This window comes from Schistocerca gregaria, chromosome 3 (assembly GCF_023897955.1).
Source record: "Schistocerca gregaria isolate iqSchGreg1 chromosome 3, iqSchGreg1.2, whole genome shotgun sequence".
NCBI classification, from domain to species: Eukaryota; Metazoa; Arthropoda; class Insecta; order Orthoptera; family Acrididae; genus Schistocerca; species Schistocerca gregaria.
In genome coordinates, this window is record NC_064922.1 from 20,248,566 (window position 1) to 20,266,187 (window position 17,622).

The 17,622-nt window shown below is 48.8% G+C and overlaps 5 non-coding genes across 5 annotated transcripts; all 5 read left to right on the plus strand.

Moving 5' to 3' along the window:
* Positions 1–787: 787 nt before the first annotated feature.
* Positions 788–861, plus strand: Trnaa-agc (transfer RNA alanine (anticodon AGC)). The gene has a single exon. It is a non-coding gene; the product is annotated as a tRNA-Ala (tRNA).
* Positions 862–2,258: 1,397 nt separating this feature from the next.
* On the plus strand, positions 2,259–2,332 carry Trnaa-agc (transfer RNA alanine (anticodon AGC)). The gene has a single exon. It is a non-coding gene; the product is annotated as a tRNA-Ala (tRNA).
* A 2,857-nt stretch (positions 2,333–5,189) lies between these two features.
* Positions 5,190–5,263, plus strand: Trnaa-agc (transfer RNA alanine (anticodon AGC)). The gene has a single exon. It is a non-coding gene; the product is annotated as a tRNA-Ala (tRNA).
* A 7,222-nt stretch (positions 5,264–12,485) lies between these two features.
* Trnaa-agc (transfer RNA alanine (anticodon AGC)) lies at positions 12,486–12,559 on the plus strand. The gene has a single exon. It is a non-coding gene; the product is annotated as a tRNA-Ala (tRNA).
* Positions 12,560–13,945: 1,386 nt separating this feature from the next.
* On the plus strand, positions 13,946–14,019 carry Trnaa-agc (transfer RNA alanine (anticodon AGC)). The gene has a single exon. It is a non-coding gene; the product is annotated as a tRNA-Ala (tRNA).
* The last annotated feature ends 3,603 nt before the right edge of the window (positions 14,020–17,622 follow it).

Consider the following 17,622-nt stretch of genomic DNA (forward strand, 5'->3'; position numbering starts at 1 on the left):
GAGAGCACAATGGGGCTCGAGATGTGCTTGTTACCTCAGGTGCTGTGTGATTGTCGACAAGGAGTGAAATGGACCAATTTGTGACCGCCCTTTCAATTTAAGACGTTCAAAACAGACGGAATTTGCATTCGTAATACCAGAGCATCGAAACTACTTGGAACTCTTGTGTATATGAACGTGTCCGCGCCTTTGTATTCTGGTACCTTCGCCGCTACAAACCAACCAACCATCGTGTCCTTGCACATCAGAGTCGCAAAGAATGGAGAATAGCCAGGCTTGGTCGTGTGTGTAGCTGTAGCTCAGTTGGCAGATCGTTCGCTTAGCGTGTGAACGGTCTCGGGTTCAAGCCCTGGCTCCTCCATGTTTTGTGGTCCGTGCATGGTAAGTGTTGGTCGCGGCGAACATAAACTCACGCAAGAAGTTGCAAAACCAGCGTCACAGACTGATATGATGTATACTGTCATAAGGAGAGCAAGGTGTAAGTGTGGGGACCGGCTGTTATCGTGGTGTCATCGAGTGCAGATCTGTCTTAGGTATCACGGCTTAACTTCATTGAAGTCTAGAGGTGGACAACACGTTCGTCTTACTCAGAGCGGTGTCTGAACTCTATTTTCGACGTTATGCGTGCCACTTTCATTGTGGCCAACTACGATTCGATACAGAATGCACGAAACCTGAAAGACACCCTCACTGATACATAGAGAGTAGTGTTTGTCTGCGGAATAATGGGAGTGCAAGGTTCTGTGACGTTGATATGACTGTATGTAGCACTACTAGTTATCGGTGGGGTGGGCGTAGCTCAGATGGTAGAGCGCTCGCTTAGCGTGCGAGAGGTACTGGGATCGATACCCAGCGCCTCCAGAATTTTTAACACACCTACATGCGCACCTTGCGATACAAGTGGAATAATTCCCAACCGGCAGAGGTGTGTAGGCAGATACAAGCGAACGATTAGCATCCACAATTGCGCCGATTTCACGTAAATCCCACTGCACGTTCCTATTCTTTGCGTGCAGTCGGCTGCTACTGGTGTTGCTGGTTGTGACTGCTGATAACAGATGCCGTAGCAATCAATTCATGGAGTGAGTTGTATGTTTTGCGATAGTCTGTCTCTGACAAGGAAGCACAGGTGATATAGGTGCGAACACAGGAAGCTTGCAGCCCCTCGCTACCTGCAGACACAGAGCAGCCACACTAGAAGAGCGGCCTAAGCCGTAGGCGAAATGTGCTCATTCGCTTTGGCGCGACGTCGAACTATAAATAAGGCTGTCACTAGCGTGAGCGTTGCGTGAGCGTCGTGTAAAGTCGGAAAAGTCATCTGCATGGGTGATTGCCAAGTTTGGGGAGCGTTTCGTAGTACGATCAGTGCAAAGGGGATGCGGAAACTTATTGTGTCCAAGTGTTTTGCAGTTGGACGACAAGAATTTTACGCAGTAGCAAAGAGCGAGGCACTGAGTTGGCATGAACAATGGAGAGCACAATGGGGCTCGAGATGTGCTTGTTACCTCAGGTGCTGTGTGATTGTCGACAAGGAGTGAAATGGACCAATTTGTGACCGCCCTTTCAATTTAAGACGTTCAAAACAGACGGAATTTGCATTCGTAATACCAGAGCATCGAAACTACTTGGAACTCTTGTGTATATGAACGTGTCCGCGCCTTTGTATTCTGGTACCTTCGCCGCTACAAACCAACCAACCATCGTGTCCTTGCACATCAGAGTCGCAAAGAATGGAGAACAGCCAGGCTTGGTCGTGTGTGTAGCTGTAGCACAGTTGGCAGATCGTTCGCTTAGCGTGTGAACGGTCTCGGGTTCAAGCCCTGGCTCCTCCATGTTTTGTGGTCAGTGCATGGTAAGTGTTGGTCGCGGCGAACATAAACTCACGCAAGAAGTTGCAAAACCAGCGTCACAGACTGATATGATGTATACTGTCATAAGGAGAGCAAGGTGTAAGTGTGGGGACCGGCTGTTATCGTGGTGTCATCGAGTGCAGATCTGTCTTAGGTATCACGGCTTAACTTCATTGAAGTCTAGAGGTGGACAACACGTTCGTCTTACTCAGAGCGGTGTCTGAACTCTATTTTCGACGTTATGCGTGCCACTTTCATTGTGGCCAACTACGATTCGATACAGAATGCACGAAACCTGAAAGACACCCTCACTGATACATAGAGAGTAGTGTTTGTCTGCGGAATAATGGGAGTGCAAGGTTCTGTGACATTGATATGACTGTATGTAGCACTACTAGTTATCGGTGGGGTGGGCGTAGCTCAGATGGTAGAGCGCTCGCTTAGCGTGCGAGAGGTACTGGGATCGATACCCAGCGCCTCCAGAATTTTTAACACACCTACATGCGCACCTTGCGATACAAGTGGAATAATTCCCAACCGGCAGAGGTGTGTAGGCAGATACAAGCGAACGATTAGCATCCACAATTGCGCCGATGTCACGTAAATCCCACTGCACGTTCCTATTCTTTGCGTGCAGTCGGCTGCTACTGGTGTTGCTGGTTGTGACTGCTGATAACAGATGCCGTAGCAATCAATTCATGGAGTGAGTTGTATGTTTTGCGATAGTCTGTCTCTGACAAGGAAGCACAGGTGATATAGGTGCGAACACAGGAAGCTTGCAGCCCCTCGCTACCTGCAGACACAGAGCAGCCACACTAGAAGAGCGGCCTAAGCCGTAGGCGAAATGTGCTCATTCGCTTTGGCGCGACGTCGAACTATAAATAAGGCTATCACTAGCGTGAGCGTTGCGTGAGCGTCGTGTAAAGTCGGAAAAGTCATCTGCATGGGTGATTGCCAAGTTTGGGGAGCGTTTCGTAGTACGATCAGTGCAAAGGGGATGCGGAAACTTATTGTGTCCAAGTGTTTTGCAGTTGGACGACAAGAATTTTACGCAGTAGCAAAGAGCGAGGCACTGAGTTGGCATGAACAATGGAGAGCACAATGGGGCTCGAGATGTGCTTGTTACCTCAGGTGCTGTGTGATTGTCGACAAGGAGTGAAATGGACCAATTTGTGACCGCCCTTTCAATTTAAGACGTTCAAAACAGACGGAATTTGCATTCGTAATACCAGAGCATCGAAACTACTTGGAACTCTTGTGTATATGAACGTGTCCGCGCCTTTGTATTCTGGTACCTTCGCCGCTACAAACCAACCAACCATCGTGTCCTTGCACATCAGAGTCGCAAAGAATGGAGAATAGCCAGGCTTGGTCGTGTGTGTAGCTGTAGCACAGTTGGCAGATCGTTCGCTTAGCGTGTGAACGGTCTCGGGTTCAAGCCCTGGCTCCTCCATGTTTTGTGGTCAGTGCATGGTAAGTGTTGGTCGCGGCGAACATAAACTCACGCAAGAAGTTGCAAAACCAGCGTCACAGACTGATATGATGTATACTGTCATAAGGAGAGCAAGGTGTAAGTGTGGGGACCGGCTGTTATCGTGGTGTCATCGAGTGCAGATCTGTCTTAGGTATCACGGCTTAACGTCATTGAAGTCTAGAGGTGGACAAGACGTTCTTCTTACTCAGAGCGGTGTCTGAACTCTATTTTCGACGTTATGCGTGCCACTTTCATTGTGGCCAACTACGATTCGATACAGAATGCACGAAACCTGAAAGACACCCTCACTGATACATAGAGAGTAGTGTTTGTCTGCGGAATAATGGGAGTGCAAGGGTCTGTGACGTTGATATGACTGTATGTAGCACTACTAGTTATCGGGTGGGTGGGCGTAGCTCAGATTGTAGAGCGCTCGCTTAGCGTGCGATAGGTACTGGGATCGATACCCAGCGCCTCCAGAATTTTTAACACACCTACATGCGCACCTTGCGATACAAGTGGAATAATTCCCAACCGGCAGGGGTGTGTAGACACATACAAGCGAACGATTAGCATCCACAATTGCGCCGATTTCACGTAAATCCCACTGCACGTTCCTATTCTTTGCGTGCAGTCGGCTGCTACTGGTGTCGCTGGTTGTGACTGCTGATAACAGATGCCGTAGCAATCAATTCATGGAGTGAGTTGTATGTTTTGCGATAGTCTGTCTCTGACAAGGAAGCACAGGTGATATAGGTGCGAACACAGGAAGCTTGCAGCCCCTCGCTACCTGCACACACAGAGCAGCCACACTAGAAGAGCGGCCTAAGCCGTAGGCGAAATGTGCTCATTCGCTTTGGCGCGACGTCGAACTATAAATAACGCTGTCACTAGCGTGAGCGTCGTGTTAAGTCGGAAAAGTCATCTGCATGGGTGATTGCCAAGTTTGGGGAGCGTTTCGTAGTACGATCAGTGCAAAGGGGACGCGGAAACTTATTGTGTCCAAGTGTTTTGCAGTTGGACGACAAGAATTTTACGCAGTAGCAAAGAGCGAGGCACTGAGTTGGCATGAACAATGGAGAGCACAATGGGGCTCGAGATGTGCTTGTTACCTCAGGTGCTGTGTGATTGTCGACAAGGAGTGAAATGGACCAATTTGTGACCGCCCTTTCAATTTAAGACGTTCAAAACAGACGGAATTTGCATTCGTAATACCAGGGCATCGAAACTACTTGGAACTCTTGTGTATATGAACGTGTCCGCGCCTTTGTATTCTGGTACCTTCGCCGCTACAAACCAACCAACCATCGTGTCCTTGCACATCAGAGTCGCAAAGAATGGAGAATAGCCAGGCTTGGTCGTGTGTGTAGCTGTAGCTCAGTTGGCAGATCGTTCGCTTAGCGTGTGAACAGTCTCGGGTTCAAGCCCTGGCTCCTCCATGTTTTGTGGTCATTGCATGGTAAGTGTTGGTCGCGGCGAACATAAACTCACGCAAGAAGTTGCAAAACCAGCGTCACAGACTGATATGATGTATACTGTCATAAGGAGAGCAAGGTGTAAGTGTGGGGACCGGCTGTTATCGTGGTGTCATCGAGTGCAGATCTGTCTTAGGTATCACGGCTTAACGTCATTGAAGTCTAGAGGTGGACAAGACGTTCGTCTTACTCAGAGCGGTGTCTGAACTCTATTTTCGACGTTATGCGTGCCACTTTCATTGTGGCCAACTACGATTCGATACAGAATGCACGAAACCTGAAAGACACCCTCACTGACACATAGAGAGTAGTGTTTGTCTGCGGAATAATGGGAGCGCAAGGGTCTGTGACGTTGATATGACTGTATGTAGCACTACTAGTTATCGGGTGGGTGGGCGTAGCTCAGATGGTAGAGCGCTCGCTTAGCGTGCGAGAGGTACTGGGATCGATACCCAGCGCCTCCAGAATTTTTAACACACCTACATGCGCACCTTGCGATACAAGTGGAATAATTCCCAACCGGCAGGGGTGTGTAGACAGATACAAGCGAACGATTAGCATCCACAATTGCGCCGATTTCACGTAAATCCCACTGCACGTTCCTATTCTTTGCGTGCAGTCGGCTGCTACTGGTGTTGCTGGTTGTGACTGCTGATAACAGATGCCGTAGCAATCAATTCATGGAGTGAGTTGTATGTTTTGCGATAGTCTGTCTCTGACAAGGAAGCACAGGTGATATAGGTGCGAACACAGGAAGCTTGCAGCCCCTCGCTACCTGCACACACAGAGCAGCCACACTAGAAGAGCGGCCTAAGCCGTAGGCGAAATGTGCTCATTCGCTTTGGCGCGACGTCGAACTATAAATAAGGCTGTCACTAGCGTGAGCGTCGTGTAAAGTCGGAAAAGTCATTTGCATGGGTGATTGCCAAGTTTGGGGAGCGTTTCGTAGTACGATCAGTGCAAAGGGGACGCGGAAACTTATTGTGTCCAAGTGTTTTGCAGTTGGACGACAAGAATTTTACGCAGTAGCAAAGAGCGAGGCACTGAGTTGGCATGAACAATGGAGAGCACAATGGGGCTCGAGATGTGCTTGTTACCTCAGGTGCTGTGTGATTGTCGACAAGGAGTGAAATGGACCAATTTGTGACCGCCCTTTCAATTTAAGACGTTCAAAACAGACGGAATTTGCATTCGTAATACCAGAGCATCGAAACTACTTGGAACTCTTGTGTATATGAACGTGTCCGCGCCTTTGTATTCTGGTACCTTCGCCGCTACAAACCAACCAACCATCGTGTCCTTGCACATCAGAATCGCAAAGAATGGAGAATAGCCAGCCTTGGTCGTGTGTGTAGCTGTAGCTCAGTTGGCAGATCGTTCGCTTAGCGTGTGAACGGTCTCGGGTTCAAGCCCTGGCTCCTCCATGTTTTGTGGTCAGTGCATGGTAAGTGTTGGTCGCGGCGAACATAAACTCACGCAAGAAGTTGCAAAACCAGCGTCACAGACTGATATGATGTATACTGTCATAAGGAGAGCAAGGTGTAAGTGTGGGGACCAGCTGTTATCGTGGTGTCATCGAGTGCAGATCTGTCTTAGGTATCACGGCTTAACGTCATTGAAGTCTAGAGGTGGACAACACGTTCGTCTTACTCAGAGCGGTGTCTGAACTCTATTTTCGACGTTATGCGTGCCACTTTCATTGTGGCCAACTACGATTCGATACAGAATGCACGAAACCTGAAAGACACCCTCACTTCTACATAGAGAGTAGTGTTTGTCTGCGGAATAATGGGAGTGGAAGGAACTGTGACGTTGATATGACTGTATGTAGCACTACTAGTTATCGGGGGGGTGGGCGTAGCTCAGATGGTAAAGCGCTCGCTTAGCGTGCGAGAGGTACTGGGATCGATACCCAGCGCCTCCAGAATTTTTAACACATCTACATGCGCACCTTGCGATACAAGTGGAATAATTCCCAACCGGCAGAGGTGTGTAGGCAGATACAAGCGAACGATTAGTATCCACAATTGCGCCGATTTCACGTAAATCCCACTGCACGTTCCTATTCTTTGCGTGCAGTCGGCTGCTACTGGTGTTGCTGGTTGTGACTGCTGATAACAGATGCCGTAGCAATCAATTCATCAAGTGAGTTGTATGTTTTGCGATAGTCTGTCTCTGACAAGGAAGCACAGGTGATATAGGTGCGAACACAGGAAGCTTGCAGCCCCTCGCTACCTGCAGACACAGAGCAGCCACACTAGAAGAGCGGCCTAAGCCGTAGGCGAAATGTGCTCATTCGCTTTGGCGCGACGTCGAACTATAAATAAGGCTGTCACTAGCGTGAGCGTCGTGTAAAGTCGGAAAAGTCATCTGCATGGGTGATTGCCAAGTTTGGGGAGCGTTTCGTAGTACGATCAGTGCAAAGGGGACGCGGAAACTTATTGTGTCCAAGTGTTTTGCAGTTGGACGACAAGAATTTTACGCAGTAGCAAAGAGCGAGGCACTGAGTTGGCATGAACAATGGAGAGCACAATGGGGCTCGAGATGTGCTTGTTACCTCAGGTGCTGTGTGATTGTCGACAAGGAGTGAAATGGACCAATTTGTGACCGCCCTTTCAATTTAAGACGTTCAAAACAGACGGAATTTGCATTCGTAATACCAGAGCATCGAAACTACTTGGAACTCTTGTGTATATGAACGTGTCCGCGCCTTTGTATTCTGGTACCTTCGCCGCTACAAACCAACCAACCATCGTGTCCTTGCACATCAGAGTCGAAAAAATGGAGAATAGCCAGGCTTGGTCGTGTGTGTAGCTGTAGCTCAGTTGGCAGATCGTTCGCTTAGCGTGTGGACGGTCTCGGGTTCAAGCCCTGGCTCCTCCATGTTTCGTGGTCAGTGCATGGTAAGTGTTGCTCGCGGCGAACATAAACTCACGCAAGAAGTTGCAAAACCAGCGTCACAGACTGATATGATGTATACTGTCATAAGGAGAGCAAGGTGTAAGTGTGGGGACCGGCTGTTATCGTGGTGTCATCGAGTGCAGATCTGTCTTAGGTATCACGGCTTAACGTCATTGAAGTCTAGAGGTGGACAAGACGTTCGTCTTACTCAGAGCGGTGTCTGAACTCTATTTTCGACGTTATGCGTGCCACTTTCATTGTGGCCAACTACGATTCGATACAGAATGCACGAAACCTGAAAGACACCCTCACTGATACATAGAGAGTAGTGTTTGTCTGCGGAATAATGGGAGTGCAAGGGTCTGTGACGTTGATATGACTGTATGTAGCACTACAAGTTATCGGGGTGTAAGCGTAGCTCAGATGGTAGAGCGCTCACTTAGCGTGCGAGAGGTACTGGGATCGATACCCAGCGCCTCCAGAATTTTTAACACACCTACATGCGCACCTTGCGATACAAGTGGAATAATTCCCAACCGGCAGAGGTGTGTAGGCAGATACAAGCGAACGATTAGCATCCACAATTGCGCCGATTTCACGTAAATCCCACTGCACGTTCCTATTCTTTGCGTGCAGTCGGCTGCTACTGGTGTTGCTGGTTGTGACTGCTGATAACAGATGCCGTAGCAATCAATTCATGGAGTGAGTTGTATGTTTTGCGATAGTCTGTCTCTGACAAGGAAGCACAGGTGATATAGGTGCGAACACAGGAAGCTTGCAGCCCCTCGCTACCTGCACACACAGAGCAGCCACACTAGAAGAGCGGCCTAAGCCGTAGGCGAAATGTGCTCATTCGCTTTGGCGCGACGTCGAACTATAAATAAGGCTGTCACTAGCGTGAGCGTCGTGTAAAGTCGGAAAAGTCATTTGCATGGGTGATTGCCAAGTTTGGGGAGCGTTTCGTAGTACGATCAGTGCAAAGGGGACGCGGAAACTTATTGTGTCCAAGTGTTTTGCAGTTGGACGACAAGAATTTTACGCAGTAGCAAAGAGCGAGGCACTGAGTTGGCATGAACAATGGAGAGCACAATGGGGCTCGAGATGTGCTTGTTACCTCAGGTGCTGTGTGATTGTCGACAAGGAGTGAAATGGACCAATTTGTGACCGCCCTTTCAATTTAAGACGTTCAAAACAGACGGAATTTGCATTCGTAATACCAGAGCATCGAAACTACTTGGAACTCTTGTGTATATGAACGTGTCCGCGCCTTTGTATTCTGGTACCTTCGCCGCTACAAACCAACCAACCATCGTGTCCTTGCACATCAGAATCGCAAAGAATGGAGAATAGCCAGCCTTGGTCGTGTGTGTAGCTGTAGCTCAGTTGGCAGATCGTTCGCTTAGCGTGTGAACGGTCTCGGGTTCAAGCCCTGGCTCCTCCATGTTTTGTGGTCAGTGCATGGTAAGTGTTGGTCGCGGCGAACATAAACTCACGCAAGAAGTTGCAAAACCAGCGTCACAGACTGATATGATGTATACTGTCATAAGGAGAGCAAGGTGTAAGTGTGGGGACCAGCTGTTATCGTGGTGTCATCGAGTGCAGATCTGTCTTAGGTATCACGGCTTAACGTCATTGAAGTCTAGAGGTGGACAACACGTTCGTCTTACTCAGAGCGGTGTCTGAACTCTATTTTCGACGTTATGCGTGCCACTTTCATTGTGGCCAACTACGATTCGATACAGAATGCACGAAACCTGAAAGACACCCTCACTTCTACATAGAGAGTAGTGTTTGTCTGCGGAATAATGGGAGTGGAAGGAACTGTGACGTTGATATGACTGTATGTAGCACTACTAGTTATCGGGGGGGTGGGCGTAGCTCAGATGGTAAAGCGCTCGCTTAGCGTGCGAGAGGTACTGGGATCGATACCCAGCGCCTCCAGAATTTTTAACACATCTACATGCGCACCTTGCGATACAAGTGGAATAATTCCCAACCGGCAGAGGTGTGTAGGCAGATACAAGCGAACGATTAGTATCCACAATTGCGCCGATTTCACGTAAATCCCACTGCACGTTCCTATTCTTTGCGTGCAGTCGGCTGCTACTGGTGTTGCTGGTTGTGACTGCTGATAACAGATGCCGTAGCAATCAATTCATCAAGTGAGTTGTATGTTTTGCGATAGTCTGTCTCTGACAAGGAAGCACAGGTGATATAGGTGCGAACACAGGAAGCTTGCAGCCCCTCGCTACCTGCAGACACAGAGCAGCCACACTAGAAGAGCGGCCTAAGCCGTAGGCGAAATGTGCTCATTCGCTTTGGCGCGACGTCGAACTATAAATAAGGCTGTCACTAGCGTGAGCGTCGTGTAAAGTCGGAAAAGTCATCTGCATGGGTGATTGCCAAGTTTGGGGAGCGTTTCGTAGTACGATCAGTGCAAAGGGGACGCGGAAACTTATTGTGTCCAAGTGTTTTGCAGTTGGACGACAAGAATTTTACGCAGTAGCAAAGAGCGAGGCACTGAGTTGGCATGAACAATGGAGAGCACAATGGGGCTCGAGATGTGCTTGTTACCTCAGGTGCTGTGTGATTGTCGACAAGGAGTGAAATGGACCAATTTGTGACCGCCCTTTCAATTTAAGACGTTCAAAACAGACGGAATTTGCATTCGTAATACCAGAGCATCGAAACTACTTGGAACTCTTGTGTATATGAACGTGTCCGCGCCTTTGTATTCTGGTACCTTCGCCGCTACAAACCAACCAACCATCGTGTCCTTGCACATCAGAGTCGAAAAAATGGAGAATAGCCAGGCTTGGTCGTGTGTGTAGCTGTAGCTCAGTTGGCAGATCGTTCGCTTAGCGTGTGGACGGTCTCGGGTTCAAGCCCTGGCTCCTCCATGTTTCGTGGTCAGTGCATGGTAAGTGTTGCTCGCGGCGAACATAAACTCACGCAAGAAGTTGCAAAACCAGCGTCACAGACTGATATGATGTATACTGTCATAAGGAGAGCAAGGTGTAAGTGTGGGGACCGGCTGTTATCGTGGTGTCATCGAGTGCAGATCTGTCTTAGGTATCACGGCTTAACGTCATTGAAGTCTAGAGGTGGACAAGACGTTCGTCTTACTCAGAGCGGTGTCTGAACTCTATTTTCGACGTTATGCGTGCCACTTTCATTGTGGCCAACTACGATTCGATACAGAATGCACGAAACCTGAAAGACACCCTCACTGATACATAGAGAGTAGTGTTTGTCTGCGGAATAATGGGAGTGCAAGGGTCTGTGACGTTGATATGACTGTATGTAGCACTACAAGTTATCGGGGTGTAAGCGTAGCTCAGATGGTAGAGCGCTCACTTAGCGTGCGAGAGGTACTGGGATCGATACCCAGCGCCTCCAGAATTTTTAACACACCTACATGCGCACCTTGCGATACAAGTGGAATAATTCCCAACCGGCAGAGGTGTGTAGGCAGATACAAGCGAACGATTAGCATCCACAATTGCGCCGATTTCACGTAAATCCCACTGCACGTTCCTATTCTTTGCGTGCAGTCGGCTGCTACTGGTGTTGCTGGTTGTGACTGCTGATAACAGATGCCGTAGCAATCAATTCATGGAGTGAGTTGTATGTTTTGCGATAGTCTGTCTCTGACAAGGAAGCACAGGTGATATAGGTGCGAACACAGGAAGCTTGCAGCCCCTCGCTACCTGCACACACAGAGCAGCCACACTAGAAGAGCGGCCTAAGCCGTAGGCGAAATGTGCTCATTCGCTTTGGCGCGACGTCGAACTATAAATAAGGCTGTCACTAGCGTGAGCGTCGTGTAAAGTCGGAAAAGTCACCTGCATGGGTGATTGCCAAGTGTGGGGAGCGTTTCGTAGTACGATTAGTGCAAAGGGGACGCGGAAACTTATTGTGTCCAAGTGTTATGCAGTTGGACGACAAGAATTTTACTCAGTAGCAAAGAGCGAGGCACTTTGTTGGCATGAACAATGGAGAGCACAATGGGGCTCGAGATGTGCTTGTTACCTCAGGTGCTGTGTGATTGTCGACAAGGAGTGAAATGGACCAATTTGTGACCGCCCTTTCAATTTAAGACGTTCAAAACAGACGGAATTTGCATTCGTAATACCAGAGCATCGAAACTACTTGGAACTCTTGTGTATATGAACGTGTCCGCGCCTTTGTATTCTGGTACCTTCGCCGCTACAAACCAACCAACCATCGTGTCCTTGCACATCAGAGTCGCAAAGAATTGAGAATAGCCAGGCTTGGTCGTGTGTGTAGCTGTAGCTCAGTTGGCAGATCGTTCGCTTAGCGTGTGAACGGTCTCGGGTTCAAGCCCTGGCTCCTCCATGTTTTGTGGTCAGTGCATGGTAAGTGTTGGTCGCGGCGAACATAAACTCACGCAAGAAGTTGCAAAACCAGCGTCACAGACTGATATGATGTATACTGTCATAAGGAGAGCAAGGTGTAAGTGTGGGGACCGGCTGTTATCGTGGTGTCATCGAGTGCAGATCTGTCTTAGGTATCACGGCTTAACGTCATTGAAGTCTAGAGGTGGACAAGACGTTCGTCTTACTCAGAGCGGTGTCTGAACTCTATTTTCGACGTTATGCGTGCCACTTTCATTGTGGCCAACTACGATTCGATACAGAATGCACGAAACCTGAAAGACACCCTCACTGATACATAGAGAGTAGTGTTTGTCTGCGGAATAATGGGAGTGCAAGGGTCTGTGACGTTGATATGACTGTATGTAGCACTACTAGTTATCGGGTGGGTGGGCGTAGCTCAGATGGTAGAGCGCTCGCTTAGCGTGCGAGAGGTACTGGGATCGATACCCAGCGCCTCCAGAATTTTTAACACACCTACATACGCACCTTGCGATACAAGTGGAATAATTCCCAACCGGCAGAGGTGTGTAGACAGATACAAGCGAACGATTAGCATCCACAATTGCGCCGATTTCACGTAAATCCCACTGCACGTTCCTATTCTTTGCGTGCAGTCGGCTGCTACTGGTGTTGCTGGTTGTGACTGCTGATAACAGATGCCGTAGCAATCAATTCATGGAGTGAGTTGTATGTTTTGCGAAAGTCTGTCTCTGACAAGGAAGCACAGGTGATATAGGTGCGAACACAGGAAGCTTGCAGCCCCTCGCTACCTGCAGACACAGAGCAGCCACACTAGAAGAGCGGCCTAAGCCGTAGGCGAAATGTGCTCATTCGCTTTGGCGCGACGTCGAACTATAAATAAGGCTGTCACTAGCGTGAGCGTCGTGTAAAGTCGGAAAAGTCACCTGCATGGGTGATTGCCAAGTGTGGGGAGCGTTTCGTAGTACGATTAGTGCAAAGGGGACGCGGAAACTTATTGTGTCCAAGTGTTATGCAGTTGGACGACAAGAATTTTACGCAGTAGCAAAGAGCGAGGCACTTTGTTGGCATGAACAATGGAGAGCACAATGGGGCTCGAGATGTGCTTGTTACCTCAGGTGCTGTGTGATTGTCGACAAGGAGTGAAATGGACCAATTTGTGACCGCCCTTTCAATTTAAGACGTTCAAAACAGACGGAATTTGCATTCGTAATACCAGAGCATCGAAACTACTTGGAACTCTTGTGTATATGAACGTGTCCGCGCCTTTGTATTCTGGTACCTTCGCCGCTACAAACCAACCAACCATCGTGTCCTTGCACATCAGAGTCGCAAAGAATTGAGAATAGCCAGGCTTGGTCGTGTGTGTAGCTGCAGCTCAGTTGGCAGATCGTTCGCTTAGCGTGTGAACGGTCTCGGGTTCAAGCCCTGGCTCCTCCATGTTTTGTGGTCAGTGCATGGTAAGTGTTGGTCGCGGCGAACATAAACTCACGCAAGAAGTTGCAAAACCAGCGTCACAGACTGATATGATGTATACTGTCATAAGGAGAGCAAGGTGTAAGTGTGGGGACCGGCTGTTATCGTGGTGTCATCGAGTGCAGATCTGTCTTAGGTATCACGGCTTAACGTCATTGAAGTCTAGAGGTGGACAAGACGTTCGTCTTACTCAGAGCGGTGTCTGAACTCTATTTTCGACGTTATGCGTGCCACTTTCATTGTGGCCAACTACGATTCGATACAGAATGCACGAAACCTGAAAGACACCCTCACTGATACATAGAGAGTAGTGTTTGTCTGCGGAATAATGGGAGTGCAAGGGTCTGTGACGTTGATATGACTGTATGTAGCACTACTAGTTATCGGGTGGGTGGGCGTAGCTCAGATGGTAGAGCGCTCGCTTAGCGTGCGAGAGGTACTGGGATCGATACCCAGCGCCTCCAGAATTTTTAACACACCTACATACGCACCTTGCGATACAAGTGGAATAATTCCCAACCGGCAGAGGTGTGTAGACAGATACAAGCGAACGATTAGCATCCACAATTGCGCCGATTTCACGTAAATCCCACTGCACGTTCCTATTCTTTGCGTGCAGTCGGCTGCTACTGGTGTTGCTGGTTGTGACTGCTGATAACAGATGCCGTAGCAATCAATTCATGGAGTGAGTTGTATGTTTTGCGATAGTCTGTCTCTGACAAGGAAGCACAGGTGATATAGGTGCGAACACAGGAAGCTTGCAGCCCCTCGCTACCTGCAGACACAGAGCAGCCACACTAGAAGAGCGGCCTAAGCCGTAGGCGAAATGTGCTCATTCGCTTTGGCGCGACGTCGAACTATAAATAAGGCTGTCACTAGCGTGAGCGTCGTGTAAAGTCGGAAAAGTCATCTGCATGGGTGATTGCCAAGTTTGGGGAGCGTTTCGTAGTACGATCAGTGCAAAGGGGACGCGGAAACTTATTGTGTCCAAGTGTTTTGCAGTTGGACGACAAGAATTTTACGCAGTAGCAAAGAGCGAGGCACTGAGTTGGCATGAACAATGGAGAGCACAATGGGGCTCGAGATGTGCTTGTTACCTCAGGTGCTGTGTGATTGTCGACAAGGAGTGAAATGGACCAATTTGTGACCGCCCTTTCAATTTAAGACGTTCAAAACAGACGGAATTTGCATTCGTAATACCATAGCATCGAAACTACTTGGAACTCTTGTGTATATGAACGTGTCCGCGCCTTTGTATTCTGGTACCTTCGCCGCTACAAACCAACCAACCATCGTGTCCTTGCACATCAGAGTCGCAAAGAATGGAGAATAGCCAGGCTTGGTCGTGTGTGTAGCTGTAGCTCAGTTGGCAGATCGTTCGCTTAGCGTGTGAACGGTCTCGGGTTCAAGCCCTGGCTCCTCCATGTTTTGTGGTCAGTGCATGGTAAGTGTTGGTCGCGGCGAACATAAACTCACGCAAGAAGTTGCGAAACCAGCGTCACAGACTGATATGATGTATACTGTCATAAGGAGAGCAAGGTGTAAGTGTGGGGACCGGCTGTTATCGTGGTGTCATCGAGTGCAGATCTGTCTTAGGTATCACGGCTTAACGTCATTGAAGTCTAGAGGTGGACAAGACGTTCGTCTTACTCAGAGCGGTGTCTGAACTCTATTTTCGACGTTATGCGTGCCACTTTCATTGTGGCCAACTACGATTCGATACAGAATGCACGAAACCTGAAAGACACCCTCACTGATACATAGAGAGTAGTGTTTGTCTGCGGAATAATGGGGGTGCAAGGGTCTGTGACGTTGATATGACTGTATGTAGCACTACAAGTTATCGGGGGTGTAAGCGTAGCTCAGATGGTAGAGCGCTCACTTAGCGTGCGAGAGGTACTGGGATCGATACCCAGCGCCTCCAGAATTTTTAACACACCTACATGCGCACCTTGCGATACAAGTGGAATAATTCCCAACCGGCAGAGGTGTGTAGGCAGATACAAGCGAACGATTAGCATCCACAATTGCGCCGATTTCACGTAAATCCCACTGCACGTTCCTATTCTTTGCGTGCAGTCGGCTGCTACTGGTGTTGCTGGTTGTGACTGCTGATAACAGATGCCGTAGCAATCAATTCATGGAGTGAGTTGTATGTTTTGCGATAGTCTGTCTCTGACAAGGAAGCACAGGTGATATAGGTGCGAACACAGGAAGCTTGCAGCCCCTCGCTACCTGCAGACACAGAGCAGCCACACTAGAAGAGCGGCCTAAGCCGTAGGCGAAATGTGCTCATTCGCTTTGGCGCGACGTCGAACTATAAATAAGGCTGTCACTAGCGTGAGCGTCGTGTAAAGTCGGAAAAGTCACCTGCATGGGTGATTGCCAAGTGTGGGGAGCGTTTCGTAGTACGATTAGTGCAAAGGGGACGCGGAAACTTATTGTGTCCAAGTGTTTTGCAGTTGGACGACAAGAATTTTACGCAGTAGCAAAGAGCGAGGCACTGAGTTGGCATGAACAATGGAGAGCACAATGGGGCTCGAGATGTGCTTGTTACCTCAGGTGCTGTGTGATTGTCGACAAGGAGTGAAATGGACCAATTTGTGACCGCCCTTTCAATTTAAGACGTTCAAAACAGACGGAATTTGTATTCGTAATACCAGAGCATCGAAACTACTTGGAACTCTTGTGTATATGAACGTGTCCGCGCCTTTGTATTCTGGTACCTTCGCCGCTACAAACCAACCAACCATCGTGTCCTTGCACATCAGAGTCGCAAAGAATGGAGAATAGCCAGGCTTGGTCGTGTGTGTAGCTGTAGCTCAGTTGGCAGATCATTCGCTTAGCGTGTGACCGGTCTCGGGTTCAAGCCCTGGCTCCTCCATGTTTTGTGGTCAGTGCATGGTAAGTGTTGCTCGCGGCGAACATAAACTCACGCAAGAAGTTGCAAAACCAGCGTCACAGACTGATATGATGTATACTGTCATAAGGAGAGCAAGATGTAAGTGTGGGGACCGGCTGTTATCGTGGTGTCATCGAGTGCAGATCTGTCTTAGGTATCACGGCTTAACGTCATTGAAGTCTAGAGGTGGACAAGACGTTCGTCTTACTCAGAGCGGTGTCTGAAGTCTATTTTAGACGTTATGCGTGCCACTTTCATTGTGGCCAACTACGATTCGATACAGAATGCACGAAACCTGAAAGACACCCTCACTGATACATAGAGAGTAGTGTTTGTCTGCGGAATAATGGGAGTGCAAGGGTCTGTGACGTTGATATGACTGTATGTAGCACTACAAGTTATCGGGGGTGTAAGCGTAGCTCAGATGGTAGAGCGCTCACTTAGCGTGCGAGAGGTACTGGGATCGATACCCAGCGCCTCCAGAATTTTTAACACACCTACATGCGCACCTTGCGATACAAGTGGAATAATTCCCAACCGGCAGAGGTGTGTAGGCAGATACAAGCGAACGATTAGCATCCACAATTGCGCCGATTTCACGTAAATCCCACTGCACGTTCCTATTCTTTGCGTGCAGTCGGCTGCTACTGGTGTTGCTGGTTGTGACTGCTGATAACAGATGCCGTAGCAATCAATTCATGGAGTGAGTTGTATGTTTTGCGATAGTCTGTCTCTGATAAGGAAGCACAGGTGATATAGGTGCGAACACAGGAAGCTTGCAGCCCCTCGCTACCTGCAGACACAGAGCAGCCACACTAGAAGAGCGGCCTAAGCCGTAGGCGAAATGTGCTCATTCGCTTTGGCGCGACGTCGAACTATAAATAACGCTGTCACTAGCGTGAGCGTTGCGTGAGCGTCGTGTAAAGTCGGAAAAGTCATCTGCATGGGTGATTGCCAAGTTTGGGGAGCGATTCGTAGTACGATCAGTGCAAAGTGGACGCGGAAACTTATTGTGTCCAAGTGTTTTGCAGTTGGACGACAAGAATTTTACGCAGTAGCAAAGAGCGAGGCACTGAGTTGGAATGAACAATGGAGAGCACAATGGGGCTCGAGATGTGCTTGTTACCTCAGGTGCTGTGTGATTGTCGACAAGGAGTGAAATGGA